Source organism: Camelus dromedarius, unplaced genomic scaffold, assembly GCF_036321535.1.
Source record: "Camelus dromedarius isolate mCamDro1 unplaced genomic scaffold, mCamDro1.pat HAP1_SCAFFOLD_27, whole genome shotgun sequence".
Classification (NCBI taxonomy): domain Eukaryota; kingdom Metazoa; phylum Chordata; class Mammalia; order Artiodactyla; family Camelidae; genus Camelus; species Camelus dromedarius.
In genome coordinates, this window is record NW_026989799.1 from 1,068,305 (window position 1) to 1,091,714 (window position 23,410).

Here is a 23,410-nt window from a genome sequence, read left to right on the forward strand (position 1 = left end):
AGTGCCCCACCCAATCCCGAAATCTCTTCATTTGCCAGCACCCCTGATGACTGGTCTCCAAAGTTTGGTCAGTTTCACACAAAACAGCAGCTTCCACTGAAGCTGAGGGTTTTCACTTCTGCTCCCCATCCTTAATGGAAACGTCAAGGGAAACCAAAAGACCTTTTCTCAACCCTTTTCTGATGAGACATTCCCACCCACAATACTCACATGCTCAAGAGTTTTGGGTCCACGTGATTTTGTTTCCCTTATGCTAAGTGGCTCAAAACACTGCAGGATTCTTTCTCTTTTGAGAGTATTTGTTTGTACTGAGTTTATTGACTTCAATCTCTTTTTGTCTCTCTCTTAAGTGTCCCTAGCAGTTGCCACTTCTTACTCCCTTCAGCAGCCTCCCTCCCATCATCTAGTCTAGGAAATCATCTGTGATGAGGGGCCCGGGGGCAGTCACAGAAAATGGAACAAAGGTACAGAGAGGCTACATAATTTGCCCGAGAAGATCAGCTTCAAGCCCCAAAACTGTGTGTCACGTCCCTCTGTTTAACACTTATGCTAAACTAGTTAACTTTTTTTAGATTATGTTTATAAACAGATGAGGTATCAAAATACATAGAAGGACACACATCAACTCTAAGATGTTTATTAACTCCACTATTTTGTTTCTATTTATTTTATTTCTATTAAAAAATATTAGGAACCTCTGCAGTCAATATAACAAAATGTTAATGGGTGTTAAATCCAGAATATAGAGGCGTAAGTGTATCATTACTCATAATTATTTGTATGCTCACAAGACAAAATGATTTGAACGTCTCTCTCCCCTCCCCCTACTCGCTACTGGCTCTCACCTGAGCTCCCAGACCACACATTTAACAGCCTTTCACTTTATCCACAGCTGAACTCATCAGGGTTCCCCCAAAGCTCCCTCTGCAGCTTTCCCTGCTCAGAGCACAGCAGGACCATCATTTACCTCATTAATCCACCCAGAAACCTGGGCCTTACTCCATCCTACCTTCACAGACATCATTCATCCTTTCCTTTTTACCATCTAAACATGCCTAAAATCTGTTCGTTTTTTCCCGGTGACTGTCCCACTGACTGTCCCACCGCTCAGGTAGAAGCCACCAACACTGCCCACCTGGACTCACGAGTCTCCCAAGTGGCCTTCCAGCTGCTCTCCCCTACTTGACACAAATTGGATTTTGTCACTCCCGTTCTTTTATGACTCTTTTCAAACCTAGTGTTCTTAGAAGAAACTCCAAGTTCTTCACATGGTGAAGGTGTTTGCCATGAAACTGTCAGCTCAGGGAGGGCAGGACCCCCCTCCTCCTTGGCCCTCCTCTTTCCCTAAGCCCCGCCCTCTCCCTCGGCCCCGCCCTCTGGCACAGCGCTGGCTCAGGAGGACCTGCTGAGCTACACCATCCTGTATTCTAACCCTGGTGTTCAATTCTTAGCAAATTGCTTCACTTATCCATACAAATCCAAGGTAGATTAGAAAGACTTTAGATGTTGAGCTAGACTATTGATTTGGGGATTTTGCACTAGCAACCTGCAATTACATGTTCTAATGATTCTGTCTTCTTAAAACAACACCCAGATTTAAGGAGTTATTTGTGGAATGTCTTCGGAGTAAAAGGGACTGTACTTTTACAGACTTTATGTTGTATAACATGAACAACACGGACAGGGTCACAAATGGAACTGCCTCACAAGTGACAGAAGACAGGTGAGAGGCACAAAGCAACAGGTCGCAAAGACAGTAAGAGCAAATTTGTTTTGCCAACCCCCCCAAAAATGCCTGAAAGAACCAAAAATTCTGAATTTTGAAAGTAAAAGATTATCATATAGTGAAATAAAATAAATAATCCTCTTCATCAGGGTTTCAAAATCTGACTCCAGATTTTTTAGCAGGCCATACTGAATCCTAGCACAGAAAAATCAGATGGACTAGTGGTGAGTAAGGTCCAGGAAAACTGCAGTAATTCCTCCACTTGTGTAAGGACATACACTCACCTGCCGAAGGTGAATGTAGACTGCATTCTGGAGAAATTCGGAAGCTTCCAGGCTCCGCTTCTGGATGCCGAGGACACGGACAGCTTGGGAGCATGCTTCTAACTCAGTCACCGGAATTCTTACACTGCAGGGGGAAAAGGAGGCCCTCAGTCGATAGCAGAGATGTTCCTGTCGTGTATCACAGGCCGTGCCTCAGGGACTCAGTGCCTTGCAGCAGCCCGGCCCCAGGCGAGGACCTGAAGCGTGGCCCACCGAAGCAGGAGGTGCACTGTGCTTGAGAAATCCCATCCCCGATGGGGGCAAGAGGGGCTGGTGGGGTTGAGTGAACCTATAAATGCCCACAGAAATATGCCTGCATTCATTCAAGTGATACAAGCAACAGTAGCAGGCTATTTAACAAAATTTCAATTTTCAGTGGAAATTTTGCCATTCCTTTCCGCTTGTCCCCTGCACTCTGAAACAGGCTTAGGCTCTCTCACACCTGCAGCTCTGAAGCAATAGTTGTGAAGTCATTTTACTTTGCTGCAAGTGTCCTCGCTCCCCGTGTCACTGTGTCTGTCCTCTCTTAACACAGTCGGATATCTTCCTGGATCTCTATCTGAGTTCCTTTCTCCTCCTCCTCAGATCCTGAGATAAAGGACAAGTGAAGACACATGAACAGAAAAGGCACTGTGGACTTGACCGAAATCTACAGTGACCCCTAGGTGAGTGCTGCCCACCCCTTACCTTCGATTCTCAAGGTTCTGCACAGGGTGACATCCAGCCCAGAGAGGTGGCCCAATTAAAAGCTATGTGGCTTGGGCATGTTGACAGGTGCAGGAGCTGGTTCCGGTGCCAGGCCCCTCCCCACGTCTGCTCCCCTCTCCCCCGAAGCCCCGCTGCCAAGCACTCAGGCTCCGTGATCTGATGTCCTTCTCTTCTACTCTACTCCAAACCCTTTTACTTTTCCTTTTTTCCCTAATTATCCCCAGCTGGAGTGATTTTTCAATCGCAGTATCTAAAAAATTTCCTGCAGCCGAAAATGAGGTCTCCAGATATCAATGCCCATATGCTGCCTCCTGAAGAGAGCCGCTGGCTAGGGGACCCTCACCAACACTCACGGGGCATCAGACATGTTCCAAGGTCGGCCACCCCCAACAAGAGTTTGCTGTGACCCCTATGCCCGCACAGCATCCCTGCTCACAAAAATATAGTTGGCCCACTTATCGGTTATTAAGAAGCAAAAATACAAAATTGCTCATGTTTCTTACTAAAATTATCTATGAAGCGGAAAAGGGAATTGTAATAGAAAAGAACAATTTTGACCCCATGTTAGGTCTGTTCCTTTGGCTTTAAACCTGTGCCCTGTTTTCTAGGCTCAGACTTGCTATCTCTGCACCATTTGTAAAAGAAAGTTGCCTTTAGACTGAAATATCCAGGACAGCCTCTTCTCCTGGCCGTGATCTTGAAGGATGCTAACTAATCTGCACTTATGTAGAGATGGCAAGTTGCAAAATAGAGAATAACTTTGTTTTACTTTTGGAGGTATTACAATGGCAACATGATTTGATCCACATGGACAGCTGCAAGAACAGCGGATTCAAAGGACAAGCAATTCATACAACAAGAAGTTTCCAACAACCAACTGCAGCCCCACCCCTTTTTAGTATAAAAGGAGACTCAATTCTGACTTGGGGAAGATGGTTCTTCAGGACATCAGTCTGCCATCTTCTGGGTCTGCCAGCTTTGCAAATAAAGTCACTATTCCTTGCTCCAACACCTCATCTCCCAGTTTATTGGCCTGTCATTTGGTGAGCAGAATGAGTTTGGACTCGGTAACAAAATGACTGCATTGGAGGTAGTATGTCTCCACTCTTTCCTCGTTTCCAATATGTAACATGCACATTATTTATGATCTAGTGCAAATAATTCATCAAAGACAACCACAAAAAGAAACTATACTCACCCAGCTATCAACACTGAAGTCAAAACCTGTCAATTTTATATGCTGTTTAAGAACACAACCGAAAAACCTAACATAGGGAGTCGATTACACGGAAATAAAATTATTTCTACTCCTTCAAAACTTTTTCTTTTCTTTTCTATTTTATTTTGTTTTGTTTATTGAAAAGAAAATAAAAGTCAAATCATTTTATTTCACATATTTTTGTTATAGCTACATACTTTAAATACTACAAAAAGACTTATATTGCAATAAAAAATTGTTCATATATTAGTATAAAGATATATACACAATCAATGGGGATTAGGAAAAGAATGGACATTTACTAAAAATCCACTGCAATCCAGTCTTTTACAAGCATATCATGGAATATAAGCTCTATTATCCAGGGAGCCTCACCCACATTCTCACTACTGAGTCCCTTAGTAATCAACCACTAGGTCACCAGCATAGAACCATGTGATCAGTATTTTAGGAATAAATGAGGGAATTAGCTCATTCAATTCTAAAACAAAAACCCTAAAATAAATACTGAACTTATTTACGGATAAAGAAAATTTGTCCCCAAAAAAGTAAAGTTTCTTCCTCAAGGTCACAAAGCTAATAACTGGTAAAGGTAAGATTTGAACTCATCTGCCTGATTCTAAAAACTAAGGTGGAAATCCCATTCGACTGGGGAGTGTCCAGCTGCACAGCCTATCACCCTATCTTTGTTCAGAGCTGGCCTTAGACAGCCTGAGACAGCACCCCATTCCTGTGGAACTCGAGGGCAAATGATAACAATAAGGATTTTATATCCAGCAGTTTCTAAGATCTCATGTATATAAACTGTCAGCAGGTCAGCAGAAAATCTCTGGGAAACATGAGTGGGTCCAGACCTTTTTGCTGATTAGAAACTCAATCTATCAGGATAGAGTGACCTTCCCATGAGAGGCCACATGGACATAAACTAAAGGCAGCTGAACAATGGAAACTAGCAAGACCCCGGAACTCAAGTAAGGATCCCTGCCATCCCCCACCCAGTTGCCTCTTCATCCGCGTGGACATGAAGACAGAAGACCCGGGTTCTTGTCCAAGTTACACTATCATGGATTCTCACCCATAAAAAGGTACGACTCTATGCTGTCGTAAGTCCTTTCCAACTCAAATATGATGACACCAATATCTCAGCAGAATATCTATGTCTCCACTTCCCCTCTTCTAATAGGAGTCTATTTCTGTGGACACAAAGCAGAAATCCAATTTAAAAAACCATGCAAGAAGCCAGGCGAATTTCTGCTTAAGAGACTTTGCTCTCACGCTCAGTGAATGAAAACTCAGAAAAAGTGGTCCTTCTCCCTCAGCAAATGGGAGGTAGCCTGATTGTGTGTGTGTGTGTGTGTGTGTGTGTAAATCAAATATAATCATGTCTGGGACGTGTACAGATTATTTTTAATTTCACTGTAATTTCATGGGGATGAGCCAACATTTAAAGTAATTTGAATGTAGTGTTCTGAGACAGACTCAGTCTCTTTTGGTGGAGGAGGTGAAAGGGGAGAGTAAAGGAGGAAAGAGGTAAATGAAGCAAAGAAATAAGAATCCTGCTAGGGAAAGGCAAGACGTTAATTTTGTTCCTCATTGCATCACATACAAATTAGGGACTGGCTTTCCCCCGATGTCTTATCGAGCACTGAGTTGCAGAAGAAGAGGCGACAGCCCATTTCTCACTGAGATTGTGACTGTACGTGGCATCTTATAGACACAAATCATTTACCCTGATCAAACACTCTAGCAGCAGGCTGTAATTCTCCTGTTTTGAGAGACAAGAAAACAGGAGTTCAAAGCGGGTAGATAACTTGACAAAAGTCAGAGGACCAGTAAACAAGAGAGGATGAATTCAAACTCAGATCTGAATGCAGAGTCTCATCTTCCCACTCCCAGGGCTGGAAAATCCTTAACACACAGGCTCCCCAGCTCCCCTGCAGTGTTCCTGGCGCCAAGCATTTCCCATGGTAATGGTCTCCAGTTCTCACAGACACAGTGCTCTGTGCAGCCAATGACCTTGATCAGACCTTGATCATCTACCTGCCACGCCCACCAGGCTTCACCATACAGGCAGGAAAGCTGGCTTTCAAGTGCATACAAAGCCACCCTTGGTCTAACCTGGGCTCTTCTGTGGCTTCTCCAGCCTAAAGGCAGCCATGAAATTGCTCACAGTTTGTTCGTGAGCCACACTTCCTCTCTCCATCTGTCTCCCCACCTATACTACTTAGCTATGAACATTTTGAGAATCTTGGAAACAAATTTTAAAAAACAGAAAAGAAAGGATTCTGGAACAAGTACTTAATACTTACAATTTTAAATGACAAGTTACAAAGTGAGTATTGACAAACCGAATCTTCCTTTCTAAATGTCAGTTTTAAACATTTAAAAATATAATAGCAAAAAATTCTCACTTACAAAATTAACAAAAACATAAACAATAATCTGGAATAAATTCAAAAATAATGCCCATATTCTAAATGGAGAAACTTCAGGACTCTACTGAGGGTTAAAGTAAGAGGTATGAATGTAGAGACATAAACATATTGCATGGAGAAAAGCAGTTTTGTAAAGATGTAAGTTCTCCTAAGAATAATTCAAAACTTACTAAAAAATCCCATGAAAATTCCAATCTGATTTTTTTTAACTTGAACAAAATATTTTGGAATTCTTCAGGAATAATAAAGTCATAATACTTGACAAGAAAATTTGGGATGGAAGAAAAGAATCAAAAAAAAATCAGACTGCCAGTTATTAAATAAATTTTTACAACATGTAAGATATGGTGCTGGAGTAAGGAAAGGAGATTGACAGAAGGGAACCATGAGCTCAAAAAAGACTCTAGTGTATGTAAGTATTTTGTACAGGTGGGATTTCAAATCAAAGAGAAAATTATGAATTCGATAATTGTCCTGGGACAGAGAATCACCTGGAAAGAATAAATTCTACTCCTGTCATAATGACCACAAGATAAATTGCAGATAGCGATGTAAATATTAAAAAATACTAGTAACAGCAAATACAACTCTTTGCTCTTATTAACTCAACTTCTCCTCACTATAACATGTACTATTATAATCTCCATCTTAGAGATTAAAAAATACCTACAGAAGAGATTTATTCCATTATAAGTGAGTATTTCTAAGAATAATGTCAAAGATAAAACCCATAAGGAAGACATTTACTATCCTAAGAATAGTTTGAGCCACAACAAAAATCAGAAAACTTCCTGAACAAAATGAAAGGAAAGAAATGACAAGAAAAAGCTCTGTGATACATGTTGATGAATTCACGAAGTTAATTTTCATAACATACAAAAAGCTGTCACAAAGCAACAAGAAGCTCCCTCACTTAAATGTGGGCAAAGGACAAAACGAATCATTCATTTTAAAAAAGTCAAATGACTAATGAGTGAAAAATGCTCAAAACTTCACTGGTCATCAAATGCAAAGAAAACAATGAAAAAGCACTTTTGCTTATCATATTGGCAAATATTTTTAAGATAATCTAGCTAGTGTCCATCTGTGGGAGAACAAATCATGAGCGACTTTTTCAGAGGATGACATATCAATGGATTTGTAAGCTCTGAAAAACGTACATACACACTGACTCAACTCCACTTCTAGGAATCGTTTCCTTTAGGAAAAAAAAATCAGTCCAAAAAGATGTACCCATCAGGGCATTTACACAGCACTGTTTACAAAGGTGGGAAGAAAAACTGAAGTGAAATCATATCCAGCGATAGAGAATTGGTTACATAAGTAATTGTGCATTTTTTCATTCCCCAATGGAGAAGGAATTTCTAGTCACTTGAAAGGAGTCTGTGATGAATGTAAATGTCACATCCAGGGACTAAATTTCCAGAAGCCTTAACTAAAGGAATACACATACAAGATCACAGGAAGTTCTGTACAAGAAGGATGCAACTCAAACATTCTTTCTGACAGTGGAAAATGGAGAAAACTTAACTGTCCACCATCAAGACAATGATGCGGTAAATCAAGGCGAGCTGCGGGCGCTGAGGGAGCCGGCGTTTCGCCGTGGTCCAGGGCCTTGTCCACAGCAGTCTCCCACCAAATGTTTCCGTGGACAAGAGACGACACCCGCACATCAGGAGACCCCTCCAATCTATCTGAAAGGGCTGGGTGAGTCTGGAGTGGGAGGACGTCCATGATATACCCCTGAGTGAATAAAGCGAGCTGCAGAAAAACATATAGTATGGTCTCATTTTTAAATAAAGCATATATACACACACCTATATATTGATTTCTCATATGTGTATATATATGTATCTCATAGGCATAAAGGTCATGAAATATATATACCAAATTTTCAACAGCTTTTACTCTCAGGAAATAATGAGAAGGGAGTTAGGGGCCTTCCTGTACCACCACAGTTCTCTTTTCAGTATTTCAGTTAAGTACACTTGGAATTTAAAAGTTTATTTAAGTCCGAAGTAAAATGGACCATGCCTCCATAAGACAGAATGCTACACTGGTCTTTAAAAATCATGCCAGGGGAGATAGAATATTGTAGAAAAACATGTAATAAGCCGAATGGAAAATGGAGGTCTCCGAACAGTAAACAGGGACAGAGTGCTCACTGGTTTTTATGACAGAGATGATACACACTAACGAAAAGAACAGAAAATAAATGTTAAATTGTTAATTATTATCTCTGAGTAGAGGGACCAGGATAGAATCTTTTGCCCCTTTTTTCAGACATATTATATTAAATGCACATTATTTTTCATCTGAAAAAAGCATTTTTAGACGTGTAGTACCACTCAGTGGGGAATAATACATGAATACTTACAGAAACAAGTAACTAGGAGACACCGCAGCAGCGCCACACAATGTAGAACGGGCAATCCTGATTAACACCGCTCAGTTACATAAGGATCCACAAAGTGAGAGCACCTGCTGTAACAGGGCGTGGTCCCCTTCTATTTGTCAGTTGTGTCTTCAGGGCTGAGGCAGTTCGGAGCACGGCCAGTGTCAGTTCCGGTGTCTGGATGGATGCTACTGGAGGTGAGGGCACCTGCAAGCAGAAAGGAAGAACAGAAACAATCCTCTGCCTTTTCTGTCTTGTTTCTTTGTTACTTTAAAAGACAGGCATAAATAAGATAAACTGTGTATCTCCCCTACTGAAATTTCAGTAATGAAACCGTTTTTAAAGGCTTCAGAGCTTATATTCTGTCTATAACTGTCTTTTCAACAAAGAATCATATTTATTAAATGTTAATTAACTCAGTTAATTAACTCCCTGTTGAAACATTCAAGTAAAGAACATGAAAGGCCTTACGTAAAAGAATCAAACCTGCAGTGACTAGCTCAGCTGTCTTGACGGCAAAGCAGTCAGCCCCCACCATCCCATGGCCCTGAGCTCCTGATGCTGGTAAGAGAGCACGCTGCCGCCTCAGATGGAGAGATACTGTGAAAGCATTTTTTGAACTCTACAGTACTGACAAAACATAACTGACAAATCCCAGGCTCCTTTGAAGCTGTCATTTTTGGTTTCTGGCCAACCCCAGTCAATGAGCAGAACCACCCCATTCCCGAGTCATGGGACTCAAGTGGGAAGAAATTTTGTAGAAATTTCCAGGTACAGAATGTAACCATCTATATGTAGAACTCTGACAAAAGAAAAGATGAAATACTCTGATGTTGAAGACACTCAAAATATTCTCCTAAGCCTTAGTAGCTGGAAAGGCTGGGCTTCTCCTCAGCCACTTATTTATTTCACAGCCAGTGAGCATCTCCCACAAACCCTGTTAACCTGTGTCTGCTGGGAGCCTCAGGCACACTCTTGCTGTCGATCTTATAAGTCACAGGGCAGACGCGTGTCTCTCATGCCTGCCACCCTCACACAGGCTCGCCTCCTAGCCTCACTGTCTGAACTTGGTCCCATTATCTCACCTGTTTATTTGGTATCTGTTCTTCTGTAAGCTGCCTGAAATGCTATTTGGAACAAGTCAGAAGAATGAGTGGGTAGAGAAATGGACAGTTGGACAGGTGAGAGGTGGGCAGACAGACAGAGAGACTCCAAGAAAAGGGGAACAAAGAAAATTCCCTATGCAGAACCCTCTTCTAGTCAGGGAAGAAAACCGCCACGGAGACGTGTGAAGAGGCAGGTGGCTTAGGGCTGTTTCCTGGATTCCATGAAAAGTCCCACCAAGAGAGAGGGTAGAACAATAAATGATAAAAGAAAAAAGCATGCATGCTTGAAAAATATATCTACAATATGTACTTTCTAAAGAATAGATTCAAATCAGCAGGGCCCAATTACACAATCCTTGGGTATTTACAGAAATGAGAATCCCATCTCCAAACCACAAGGCATTCCTTCGGAGCACTGAAAGTCCACACGGGGCTGTTATAAAGCCTTCACCACAAAAGCTATGCTCTCCTTCACTTACGAGGAATGAGCAGCTATGCTCGGGCTGCCCATGCGCATCATTTGCACCCTACAGCATCTCTAAGGGGGAGGGACGCCTAGCGAGCCCCATCTCTGCAGGACAGAAAACAAGCCCGGGAGAGGCTAAGCCGACCTACCAGTTCTCCATCTCACAGGACTGGTCACTCCAGAGCAGGACTCGAACTCGGACCCACGTTGGTAATCACGGTACTACCGTGCTTTGTGTGCTTTTTGTGTGAATAATACATTTGTTTCTGGCATGAAAGTATATTTAATAAATGATCGGTTGTCCTGTCTATCTCATTTGCTCACAATCAATCTTTATAGTGTTGAATTGTACTCTTTTTCCGTGGAGAAAGGAACGGAACGAGCGGGTGTTAGAATGAGGTGGGGCTCCATTCTTTATCTGTTACCTCATCTCATCCAAGTCCCCAACCAGGGAGAAGGAGCAAATGTTTTCTTCATCTTTTAAAGAGAGGGCTCCACTGATGGTGACTTAACTCCAAAACCAAGTCTGGGGAAAGGGCACATTCAGCAGCCAGAGCATTATCACCTGTAGGATGGCAAAAACAGCTCTCAGGAGGGCTCAGGGGTTCACCCTGATTTAATTTCAATCGATAAAACAATAATGCACTCTAAAAATACTAGCATGCAATGGATTGGCTCTTTCTTGACATCTAGCAAGTTTCCACAGCCCACATGTAAAATTATCGTGAACCAGTGAAAGGAAGTGTCTACAGACAAGAAAAATCAATGCCACAGGTAAACTGAAACCCAGGCTGGAGGAAAGGAAGAGAAAGGGCATAGTAAAGAAGTGGGGAAAGGCTGGGGAAAAAAATCATCACACGGACTCTCAAGCATCATCCAACAAGCATATAATCATTCGAGAGAGAGAGTTACTGAGGTCCTATTCTGTGCAAGATTGTAGAGCGGGTGAAGCAAAAGCGCAGTGACCATGGTGGCAGCAAGTGGCGGGGCTCAAATACACTTCTGATCCCGGTACCTGGCACAATTGTCCTCAGTATAAAGGCAAAAAAAAAAAAACAAAGTAAAATAACTCTGTAAACTCAAAGCATTGTTAAAAAAAAATTAAACAATACCTAAATACCTGGACAAACCACGCACATTGCTGGATCAGAAGACAGCGCTTTTGGAATGGCAGTGCTCCCCAGAACGATCCGTATATTCAACGTGGTCTCGATCACAATCCCTGCGGTCTCCTCTGCAGAAACTGACTAGCTGCTGCTACAATTCATATGGGAATTCGAGGGTCTCAGTAACCAAAACGTACTTGAAAAAGAAGAACAATGTGAGAGGACTTTTAATTCTCAATTTCAAACCTTACAACTGTATGTCTAGGTGAGATTAGAGGCCATTTTAAGTTATTAATGTGTTTATCCGTATTTTCTAAATTCTCTACAATGAATATAACTGTTACAATAAGAAAAATAAAAAGTAAGGTATCTTTTAAAACATGCACACCGATTCATACATTGGGAAAAAAATATTTTAAATATAAAGAGGTAACCAAATATCTAGTGAAAAAAGACTACTTAAAAACAAGTGTGTATTTACATTTTTCATAAATTGAAAACTGAAAAGCACAAACACATCAAGTTTCTAGGGAGATCGATGCAACATATTAATAGTTATTTTCAAAAATTCTAATTGAACAATGAAAACTCAAGAAAGGGAAAATCGCGATTGACAGCCAACTGCAAACACATGGAGAGCAAAGGCCTAGAAATCACAGTTCCTTTAACTCTGATACTAACTCAATATAAGAGGAAATTCCTCCCTGTGGGGACAGTGGAATCCCATGCATAAGACAGGATACACAGTACAAACTGCACTAGAATCTGGGGTGATTTTCTTAGAAGAATTCTAAAGTTACAACATTGCTGAAAAACTATAAAAACACTGAAAGACAGATTAAAACACACAGTCATATATATTATATAGAAACATATGAAGTCTGCTCCCATGTTGCATAGAAATACAAACATATTTGTTCATTTATGGGCACTGAATATTTTATCCCAGGTAGAATATTTCAACTAAAACAAATAATCAATAATACACACCTCTTGTCAAATCTACTTGATAAGGTACTCTGCTATGTAACCATAATGTGTCTAAGATAGATCTAAAATTAGTGAAAAAGATCTTTGTATGGTTTCTTGAACTCTTCTCAAAATTCCAAGCTTAATTTTAAAATAGATCTGAGCAGTATTTCTATATTAACTTTTCCCTCGTGAAATGAACAGCACAGTCTGTTGTCAAAATTCTGTCCTTACAATGATTCACGAACACTGTATCCTAACAAAACTGCTGGACAGCAAGGCACTATCCAGACACTGTGACCAAACAAATGAAACACAAGGAAGACAGTGACCCTATTCTGGAGGGCTTACCATCTGTGTCAACTCTGGGGTTCTTATTTGATTGGTTTGATTGGGTAGCAAAATAAAATCAATCAAGTACTTTCTTCTTTAAGCATTCTGTAAGTCATGACTCTGTTGTTAGTGTCATGAGAAGGAAAGACTAAAGCAAGACTTCATTAGGTCAATTAGCAACAGCCATCACTGGGGAGTGAGTAATAAAGAAGTTAACTGATAAAAATGCTTCTGCCTACATGAGACCTAAAATAAACCTACACTGATCTCTTTAAGGAAAATGAGGAGATGAGGCCCCAATGAGAAAAACAAAAACTAACAAGAAATCAAAAAAGTAAAGACTTTTTCATTAACGATTCCAGGAAGGAGTGGAGCATGGTGGTGAAGAGCACAGACGCTGGGGACAAACATGAGGGTCTGAACTCCCACAGCACTGGGTAGCTTTGACACTGATAAATCAGTGAAATTTTCTGCAACCCAGTCTCCTATCCATAGACTGGGGACAACAACAGCACCCGTCTCCTAGAACTGTCCTAATAATTAAGTTATTTTATATATAAAAGTTTAAATAAAATACCTCAGATATTAAATATTACCCCAAAAGGACAAGGTAAACTGAAGGAAAGGACAAGGAAAAAGAAAACAGAGGATAAGGAAAAAGGACAAGGAAAAAGAAAACAGAGATAAATTGGAGTTCATCAAATTTTAAAACATTGCTTCAAAGGACACCATCCAGAAAGTGAAAAAACAACACACAGCAGAAATTTTTTCAAATCATTTATCTGATAAGGAATTTGTATCTACCAAAAAAAAAAAAAAAACAAAAACAAAAAGAACCTCCTACAACTCAACAATAAAAAGGCAACTCAATTAAAAAATGAATAGAGGATCTGAAAAACATTTATCAAGGAAAATATACAAATGACCAATAAGCACAACGAAACGATGTTCAATATCATTAGCTGTAAGGGAAATCAAGTCAAAACCACTAGGAGAAACCGCTTCACACTCACTACAATAGGTTATAATCAAAAAAAGAGTAAAAAGCACTAATGAGGACACAGAAGATGCAGAGGACGCAGCCGTTGCTGGTGAGGATGTAACACAGCCTGGCCACTTTGGAAAAACGCCTGGCAGGTCCTTAGAGAGTTGAACATTTGGTTTCTGAATAACCAGGCAATTTTGCTTCCTGGGCAAACACGTAAGAGAACTGAAAACAAATGTTCACATAAAAACTCCTACAGGAATATTCACGGAGCCATTACTCATCACAGCCAAAAAGCAGAAACAACACAAATGCCTATCACGTGATGAATGGGTAAACAGAGGGGCCCAGCCATACAGAGGAATATTATTCAGCAATAGCAAAGCATTGAGTACTGACCCAGGCCACAACGTGGACAAATATTGAAAACGTTACTCAGTGTGAAAGAAGTCAGTCACAATAGATGCTTCCACTTACATGAAGTAACTCGATTTACATGAAATTTCCAGCAGAGGCAAACCCACAGAGAGAGAAAAGTGGCTCCCTGGGGCTGTGGGAGGATGGGGAAGATGGGGATGTCTGCTTATGCGTAAGGAGCTTCCTGTTGGGGGGATGAAAATGTTCTAAGATTGAATGGGATGCACAATTCTGGGCATAGAGTAAAAACCACTGTACATTTTAATGGGTGAATTGTTATTAAAACTGTTAAGAACGAGAGCACCTCGGGCCAGTACCTTCCCATAGTAAATGCAAATTGCTAAATTTTATTACAGGAAGAAGAAACTGCCCTCAGCATGAAAGCAGGAGTTCAGCAAATGTGAGTTAACCGAAATTGGACAAGAGCATTTCACTTGAAACAGTTGCTGAGTGTACACAAAATATTAAGACATGACAAGGAAAATCAGTTTGACATCACGAAGAAGCATTCTGCTTCAAATGCAGATCAAGGATTCGGCAAGCCCAGCTGCTAGAAATGACCAGAGAAGAAACCTGGTTCTTTAAACAAGCACCAGAGCCAACAAGGAAATAGTGGTGAGGAAAGCAGGCGGCCGAAAATCTGGAACAGTTTGTTACAAATAATTTCTCCACTGAAAATTCAAAAATAAAAAGAAAGTGATGTAATACTGTGTTGACCTCACGTGAATGGGCTTCCTCCGGTTCTCGACAGTTTTGTAACCCCGAATGAGAGACTCAGGAGAATCAGAATGGTTCCTGGGAGTCCCCAAATGACTGCCCACCAGCACGCTGACCACCATCACATCTGCCAGGGTGGAATTGCAGAGAAGAGACCAACTCCTGAAAGGCACAGGAAATATTGACAAGGGAAAAAAAGGCTGATGTCAGTCTTGGGACAGAGGCCCTGAGAGCAGAGGCCAGAAGGCTGCAGGTGAACTGGAGTGGCCCTGGGGCAGGAAGGGACCACGGGGGAGCAGATCTCAATTCTCTTCTCTCTCTCCCTCGGGTAGGAGAGATAAAGTCTGCATCCTTCTCACCTGGAACTGTGGGTTCTGGCTGGCAGAAGTCTTACCGACATGGAATGAATGACTCAAGACTGTGGAAAAAGGAAAGAAAGCGAGAGGGAGTAGGGAGCCAACTCCAAGAGCCTCTCAAATCCTCCCATATTTATTGTGTATAATCAAAGAAAATAGTCTTTAACAGTTGTGTGATAGTAAACAGGAACTTGGGGAAAGACAGGATGAGACAGAGATTGTAGAATCCACAATGAGTAAAAAGGCTTAGTTTACCTTTAGGGGAGTCATGGGGAGAGGGGAACAAGATAAATTCTTTAGATATTCATTACAAAGCAGACCACCAGTCCAGCCAGGTCCGTGTTTTGGGGATAATAGACTATCTAACAGCACGCACGCCCAGCATTTATAGCTGAGGGCCTGGGTCATTGCTGTGCAATGAACAGAGTGCTATCTAAAACCTCAAATATGCAAGCAAGGCATTGTCTCTGCTTTTTATGGCAAGGAGACAGGAGTGAGGATGCACAGGTGCTTGCTTGAAAGCAGTTACTAAGCACACTTTTTCTTCTTAAGGTTGACATGCGTCTGGTGTCTGTTAAATTTGTTAACCCAATCATGGGCTATCACATGGAACCATTATGGAGGACACCCTAGGATGACAAATCCTGCCTCTGCGTCTTTTCCTGCCAGCTTCGGCCATTCCAGCAGGGTCTAGACACATCCCTGAATAACGATCCCACAGAACCACCCAGACTCTTAACTCCTGGTGCTTGGAACTTAATTTTAGCTCTACACAACTTAACATAGAAAAGTTTCAGAAATAATAGATATTATATTCTTTTTATATCTCATCATAGAACTGATTTTTCTGATTGCTCTAAGCTGCTTCTACTTGGTAAATCACCTAATTCTGCAGGTGAATTCAGTACTTTCCATTGCGCATAACTAGACAGTCTGGGCCCTCTGACTTCTATTGGTCAAATAAATACCGATACACCTAATTGATTTCATTGTTCATCAATTTCAGCCTGGAGGTGAGGGAGTGTCACTCTGTTCCTCAGCCCACCCTCTACTCTATACTCTTCAGCAACTCAGGCCTCCTGAATACAAAACGTAGCATCTGTTTCCCTTCACCTACACTTTCCACAAACGCAACAGGAAACATCAGCCTAGAGAATGAATTCAACACAAATGTTAAAACAAAAATCTACAAACCTGAAGCAACTCCATCTCCGAATCATGATACACAATGACATGAAAGTACGGGTGTCAGGTACAAAGCACGCGTGAGCCTGACCACCTCATTTCTATTCTTCAAAGGAAGGAAGGTTTTCATGTTTTTTATTATCATTCTTTGTCATTGTTTCTGATTAAGCCAAAAAATAGTTTATGAAATAATTAAGCACTGAAATAACAGATTTTCGCTGTATCAATTACAGAAGGCATTCAGAGGGGATAGGAAAACCCACCTATGTAAAAAATGCAAAATTTCTTCCCCTGTTAAGAACACGTATACAAAATGCAACAGAGAATTCAAATTCATGTGGAGAGGAGCAAAAGCCACAGAATCAAACAAAGTCATTACTATGAGTCAATTCAAAATTCACTGGACAAACATGCTCAATGCATTCAAAGAATTTTAAAGGCACACTGCAAACCATTCACTTAATGATCTACAGGCTAGAGGAAGAATTTCCCTCTTTAACAGACAACAGAAATCAATAGGTTGCCCCACCAAACGAGGACCAAACAACAATCAGGTTTTTAACAGTTCTGATAAATCAGCATGTTCTAAACATCAAAATCCAGAAATTTTAAACATTCATTCACACCACAATGAAACAAGCACTTAAAAAAAAAAACAAAACAATAACCCGAAGAAACTAAGCACAATTATCATGTACCTGGATCAATGGGAACTTCTTGTAACGCTGGAAGAAAGAACAGGCTATAGCCTTTTACTTAAAAAATAAAACTACATTTAAAGATAATTGCTAAAACACATTTCATCATTCATGTTGCCTTGAAAAATCTGAGGCACTCGTATCTGATCAGAAAAGCAATTCTGAGTAATAGTATGTTACAATTCAGTGCCAGTTTGCTTTAGTAGAAAAAAGAAAAGCTACTGTTTCTCATCCTGCACAAAGTGTAAAGAACCTTCCTGCCTCTATCTCCTCCTATTTTCTAAGCTCATTCTCCCCAACCCTTCTGAAACAAGTATGAGAAACTTTTATACCCACCAATATGCCAAATGACAAAAGAGTATCAATTTATTTGTATAAATATATGCCTACACCTTGAACTGGAAGAGAAAGGTATCAGAAGGCTATATGGAACTTATTTCTACCTTCCTGAAATCACACACACACACACACACACACACACACACACACACACACACACACGTTCACAGAGACACAGACATGTACACACTGAATTACTGGGCAATTCACAAGCTGAGGACTTCCAATTTATAGAAGATAACTTTGTAGTTAGTTTAAAATACAAAACTGTCAGCTTTTGAAAGCCTTCATCATCTGCTAAATCATCCAAATATCAACGAGACCCAATTAGCCTTCTCTGTAAAATATAATTTCCCATGATGGCAAAACAGACCCTAAGTAGTGGATCCAAGACTCGTGTTTATCACTACCTATGATCGTTTTTAAACACATAAACAGATTCAGAAATTATGTCCCAACAACATTTATTCTTATTGAATTAGCATATGTATTCAATTGTCTATACAGAAAATAGGCCCATGATGGGGTTTAAGAGCTATTTTGTGTATTGAAATATTTATTTTTAAGTTCAGACAAGGAGGGTCTGTATTACTCAGTTGTAGAACACCTGCTTAGCATGCACAATGTGCTGGCTTCAGTCCCCAGTTCCTTCATAAAAATAAATAAAAATAAGTGCTTATTTAAAAATAAGAATAAATTTATAAAAAGAGTAAATGCAGACTAAAAACCACTGCAATCTAGGAGCCATAATTTTAATAAAAAACAAGAGTTTCTATCAAATATTCACTATATGACAATCACAGAGACAACCACAAATCGCCCCTGACAACCATCACGTGTGATTCTCAGCAACCCTACTAAGTAGACACCGAAGAGAAACCCAGCATTGCGGATGAAGAAACGGAGCTCGGAGGAGCCGGGGACGCTGACTGTTCTGCTCCCCGTGACACCACGTCAGCCCAGGATGAGCGCTGACAGAGCTGCACTGAGGGGACACCCAGCTGCACGGAACCTTGGTGCACTGGGGAGTCCCAGAAAACACTCAAAACTGTTCAGTGAAGAACCAGCCCAAATATATTACATTGTGCCACATCCTTTAAACAGGGAACATGACTGAGACCTTTTTGATGCCTCTGTGTCCTTTCTGCCATTATCAATTATTTGCCCTCTCAGCATGCCCAGTCATGAATTGGACCCCATATGAAGTGCACTCAGATGGCAGAGCTTTTAAAGCTGCTTTATGAAGTTTGTAAGACTCTGTCTATGCCTCACACAGGCGGTCATCCATCACTACTCACCGGTGTGGATGTACCACATGAAATCACACCTTTCTGCTTTTTAAAATCCCTCCATGTAATCCAGACTTTTCAACAGCAAAGAAGCAGCTCAACCAGTAACAGTGGATAGCTTTTCACCAAATGGACTCGAACAGCCCATCGGAATACCTGGAAGCCCTTTTTTTCTATTAAACCCACTTCCAAGGACTTCATTATTTTCTGATTTGTGGACTTGGCCTCTGACTGGCCTACTCTGAGAGCTCCCAGCCTCACATCCGGGGGTGGGAGAGGACCCTGCTGTTCGGGAAAATAAGTGCGGAAGGCGGAAATCTTCCACCCAGGTCCACACGGGTAGAAGTGCCACAACGTGCTCAGAAAATATACCGTCAGCAACACTAGGCTCCCATGGACTGATGTCACATTAACCAAACTCATGAGAGACTGATGCAAAGAAACCAGAAATTGAATTTATTAATGTAACAGGAGATGTGAAACTACGAACCAGACTGAAATATCAGAGTTCAACTATGAGTACAGATTCTCCTCAACGGCCCAATCACGGGCAGGCAGTCACATGGAAACCATGGACAGAAGCAGAGCAGGAAGGGTTTCTAGATTAACTCAATGGACTAAATTTCTGTTATACGAACAGATCTGCTGCCCAGAAGACATTTAACGCCAATCACGGTGCACTGTCCGTGGACAGTGGCTGAGACACGACTGTGAGCACCTGTGTAACTCTCCTTTCCCTGTCCTTTCTGGGCTAAGTGATGCACAGAGGTACAGAGATCCAGGGATGCAGATACCTCTAAACACCCAAAGCCCATCCCTGGGAGCCTGGAAACCAGACAGCCAGGGTTTAAATACCAGCTCTGCCACTTACTAGCTCTGTGACCTTGGCCAACTTACTTACTCTCTCCGTGCCTCAATTTCCACATTGTAAACCTGGGATAACAATCAAATCTCCCTTACTCACTTGTTGTGAAGATTGAAGGATTCATTTCTGTAAAACGCTCAGAAAAGAATGTAGCACATTTTTGGTGCTCAACAAATGTGAATTTAATAAGAAAGTGATTTACAAGTCTCCCTACTAATCATCTTCTGTGTTTCATGGCTAGTCTGAGTCCCAAAGGAAATCCTTATTTCCCCTCTTATAAACTCTTGGAGAGCACCCTTCTCTTGCATCTCACCACCTGTTTAAACTGAGAGAAGGGATGCCTCCTCCACACTCCTCTGGTCCATGGAGAGTGCTTCCCCCTTCACACCCCTGACCCCTGGCCAACGGCTAGCACTCTTCACAATAACAGATTGAGGTGTGAGTCCGGAGAGACAAGCAGGGCATATGAAACCTTTCCTTTCCCTCCAGTGTTGGCCACCCTTGGGAAGCACCCGGGATGCTCAGCTCCATGGCAGGGCAGCCCTGTGCAGGATGGGGCAGATCATCTTAAGGGAAGGCTCGCTGTGGCCCAGAGTTACCTGGGACTGCGTGAGTCTCTAATTCTGGGACACAGTATCATGACATGCATTTTCCCACAGCCCTGAATTTCATGAAGAACGTGGCTTCATCAGTAATAAAGGAGACATTTATCGCCTGTCTGTTCTTCTGTGTCATCTCTCAGTTGGCTGCTGGAGAAAACATGTGTATAAGTATTGGGTCCACTTAAGCCCCAATATATATGAAGTACCAAAAAATTCTGTGGTTTAACGTTGGTTCAGGGCGACTGTGTAACGGTCCTGACTTTGCTGATGCTAAATTATGGGTATAGGAACTATGGAACCTCCTCAAATATCTTTCATCATAAAACCAGCTTTTCTTATTTTCCTGTTTCTTAGTAATTGCCAAAGACTGTAAAATGATGGCTTCATACAAAACAGGAGCTAAACTTTATGAGCCCTTTGACATTCCCACTGTGCTAAACAATTTACATAATTTCTAATTCTCACAATTCTGCAAAGCATATACGAGCATCCCCATCTCACAGACGAGGGAGAAACTCAGAACAAACTGACTCAGGCTCACGTGGCTCAGTGACAGCGTGTGCACGCAAACCCAAGTCAAATCACTACACCCCTTCTTCTATGTACAAAATCACCTCCCACCAAATGACACACAGCGGCTGGGTCAATACTCAGGGAACTCAGTACACTTTTCAGCTTTAAGGTGCTCAAGAGGCCGCTTCTAGCTGCTTTATAAAATCCCGGCTCACTGGTTGCTAACACTGGAATAAAAGACCGATTTTGCCATTGTTGCACAGCAAGTCTGAAATGTTCACAGCGAGATGACAGAATAAAACAAAGATATAAGCAGAATAATTTTTCCAGGTAGACAGACATAATGGACATTGTGCTATTCTGAAGCACTAAGCAAAGGAATCAAAGCAAAAAAATATTTGTTAAGCCTTCTTTTACAAACAGGAAAATTAAGAATGTATGAAGGTGCAACAGCGCCTCCTATGGCTAAAAAGACCTTCCAGGTTGCCGGGAACGATGCAACACAAAAATTGCTTGTTGAATCAGAAACAAGAATCAGATAACTAAAAGCTTATGTAGCACATACTGCAGTTTGCTTCGGGGAAGGGAGGGGTATTCAGTATTTAATCTGACATTGCTAATACTCTTGAATATAAACAAAAGACACAGGCTCATGGAAACACATCTTAGAAGAGGAAAGAATCCAGTCCAGCCACTTCATTTTACAGGAGGGGAGACTGAGATCTGGGATCTGTCCTTCCGGCAATCAGCAGCAAAGCTCTCTCTCCTAGGCCTCATGTCATGCACTGTAGCAAAAACCAACAGATCTGTACTAGACCTCTATTCATAAAAGTCACGTCTGTATTTTTCCAACAGTAGGTAATCTAAGTATCTTGCAAAATACTTCTCAAAGAGCCAGGAAATCATACAAGTGTATTGAAATACAAAAACTTTTATTTGCACATTAAAACAGCATGAGCTTTATTCTATTAAAAAAAGTGACATGTCAAATCAATGTTTTGATATTTTAAAACCTATTAAGCATGCAGAAAAATAAATCAAAATTTCTTTAATCACAAAAGAAAGAAGCTTATTCCCTTAAAATGATCAATGTGGATTTTTCTAAACTTAATAGTTCAGGTCAGATTTCTACGAATTTAAATGTCTGAGTGGATGGTTACACGGCAACATGAATTCTGAGTTGTAACAACACACATTCTGTGTAAATAATCTTCAAGGCCGTCTGCTTAAGGTGATTTAACTAGTCCCTGTCTCACTAGAATGATACAGATTTCATTAAACCTTCATACTGCACACACACACAAAACCCTGAATCCTTGTTACTTTAAGCCATATTCATATATTCATATATATGCATATTGAATATGCATCAGAAACAAGCCACCCTCTTTAGTATTCAGAGTTGATCCTTCTAAACTATCTGTCCTTGTGACAGCATATTTTTACTAAGCAGCTCTTGGGTGCTTCGTATACAAGGCGTCTACATCTCACAGTCAAACAAGGTAAACGGCATCACTCAAATTTCACAAATGAGGAAATGTACTTAAGCCATGAAAACAACTTACATATTCATCATCAGGAAAGAAAAGAGTAAAGATTTTACTTACAATATTCACTGACAAAACTTTCCTCCATACTAAGACTACATAGAACCAATTCAGTCTTTGTAAATTTTTCTGTCAATAAGCACCACTAGAGAAAAACAAGCAACATCATTAGCAATGGTTGGACTTTCAAAGCCCACTCCTATTTTGCACTATAATCATTTTTAATATTTTGTTTTTAGTGTTTACAGAGCACTAAAATAAAAAAATATAAACTTTTTAAGCCATTGCCTGAGAATGCAACATTTGTGAAAATGTACAATTTCAATTTATGCCACTCTGTCTCACATTCTCACTGGTGTCTCTCCTTTGAAGGCTTCATCAAACTGAGACCGCTAAAATCGTTCACTTATGGACTCACAGGAGTTCGGGAAACCACTCAACACGGGGCTGATCAGAGGAGACATTGAGAAAGCATCCTGTGCAGCCTGGGTTCCAGCCCTGAGTCTGCCAGCGCCAGCTGTGTGAGATTTTGGACAAGCTGCCCCATTTCTCAATCCCTCAGCTGCAAAAAAGGAGACACTGATGCCTACCCTTAAACACCTGCTATGAGGTAAAATATGAGGAAAGCATTTTAGCCTTAGGGAGGTGTCCACTCAGAGCAAGCTTGGTCATTATGATGATGAGGATTACTTTTAATAAGTTAAGGCAGACAAAAAATTAGAAATCACCATAAAGGAGAAACATTTTATGTCAATGAGCATTTACTTTTGAAAGGATTGCAGAATGTTTTATAGAATTTTTTAATAAACCAAATTTTGTCCACTAATTATAGATTTACAGGTTCATGGACATGTCTCCAGAAAAAGAATTAGAGGCCTCTAATCTCTGAATACTAAGAAAGAAAAGTTTAAAAAAATCACGGGGGAGATTATACCTCACTTGAGAGAGTATGTGCTCAGCATGCATGAGACCCTCAGTTCAGACACCAGTAACTCCATTTAAAGACTTTTTTTTCAAGAAATGGAGAATTAAATAAAATTTGGAGGAATACAGAAGTTGTTTAGAGACTCAACTCAGATTAAAGATGGGGGAAAAATATCCATTTCTCATA

General features: G+C 40.8%; 1 protein-coding gene across 2 annotated transcripts in view; it reads right to left on the reverse strand.

Annotated features, from left to right (window-relative positions):
• Positions 1 to 23,410, reverse strand: part of LOC135320768 (uncharacterized) — a 135,280-nt gene that overhangs the window by 77,215 nt on the left and 34,655 nt on the right. For both annotated transcript variants that reach the window (XM_064483852.1, XM_064483858.1), the window contains 3 exons: positions 11,499 to 11,680; positions 8,789 to 9,013; positions 2,011 to 2,134 (listed from right to left, as the gene is read on the reverse strand). The gene's annotated coding sequence lies outside the window, so the exon portion shown is untranslated. The remainder of the gene's footprint in view (positions 1 to 2,010; positions 2,135 to 8,788; positions 9,014 to 11,498; positions 11,681 to 23,410) is intronic.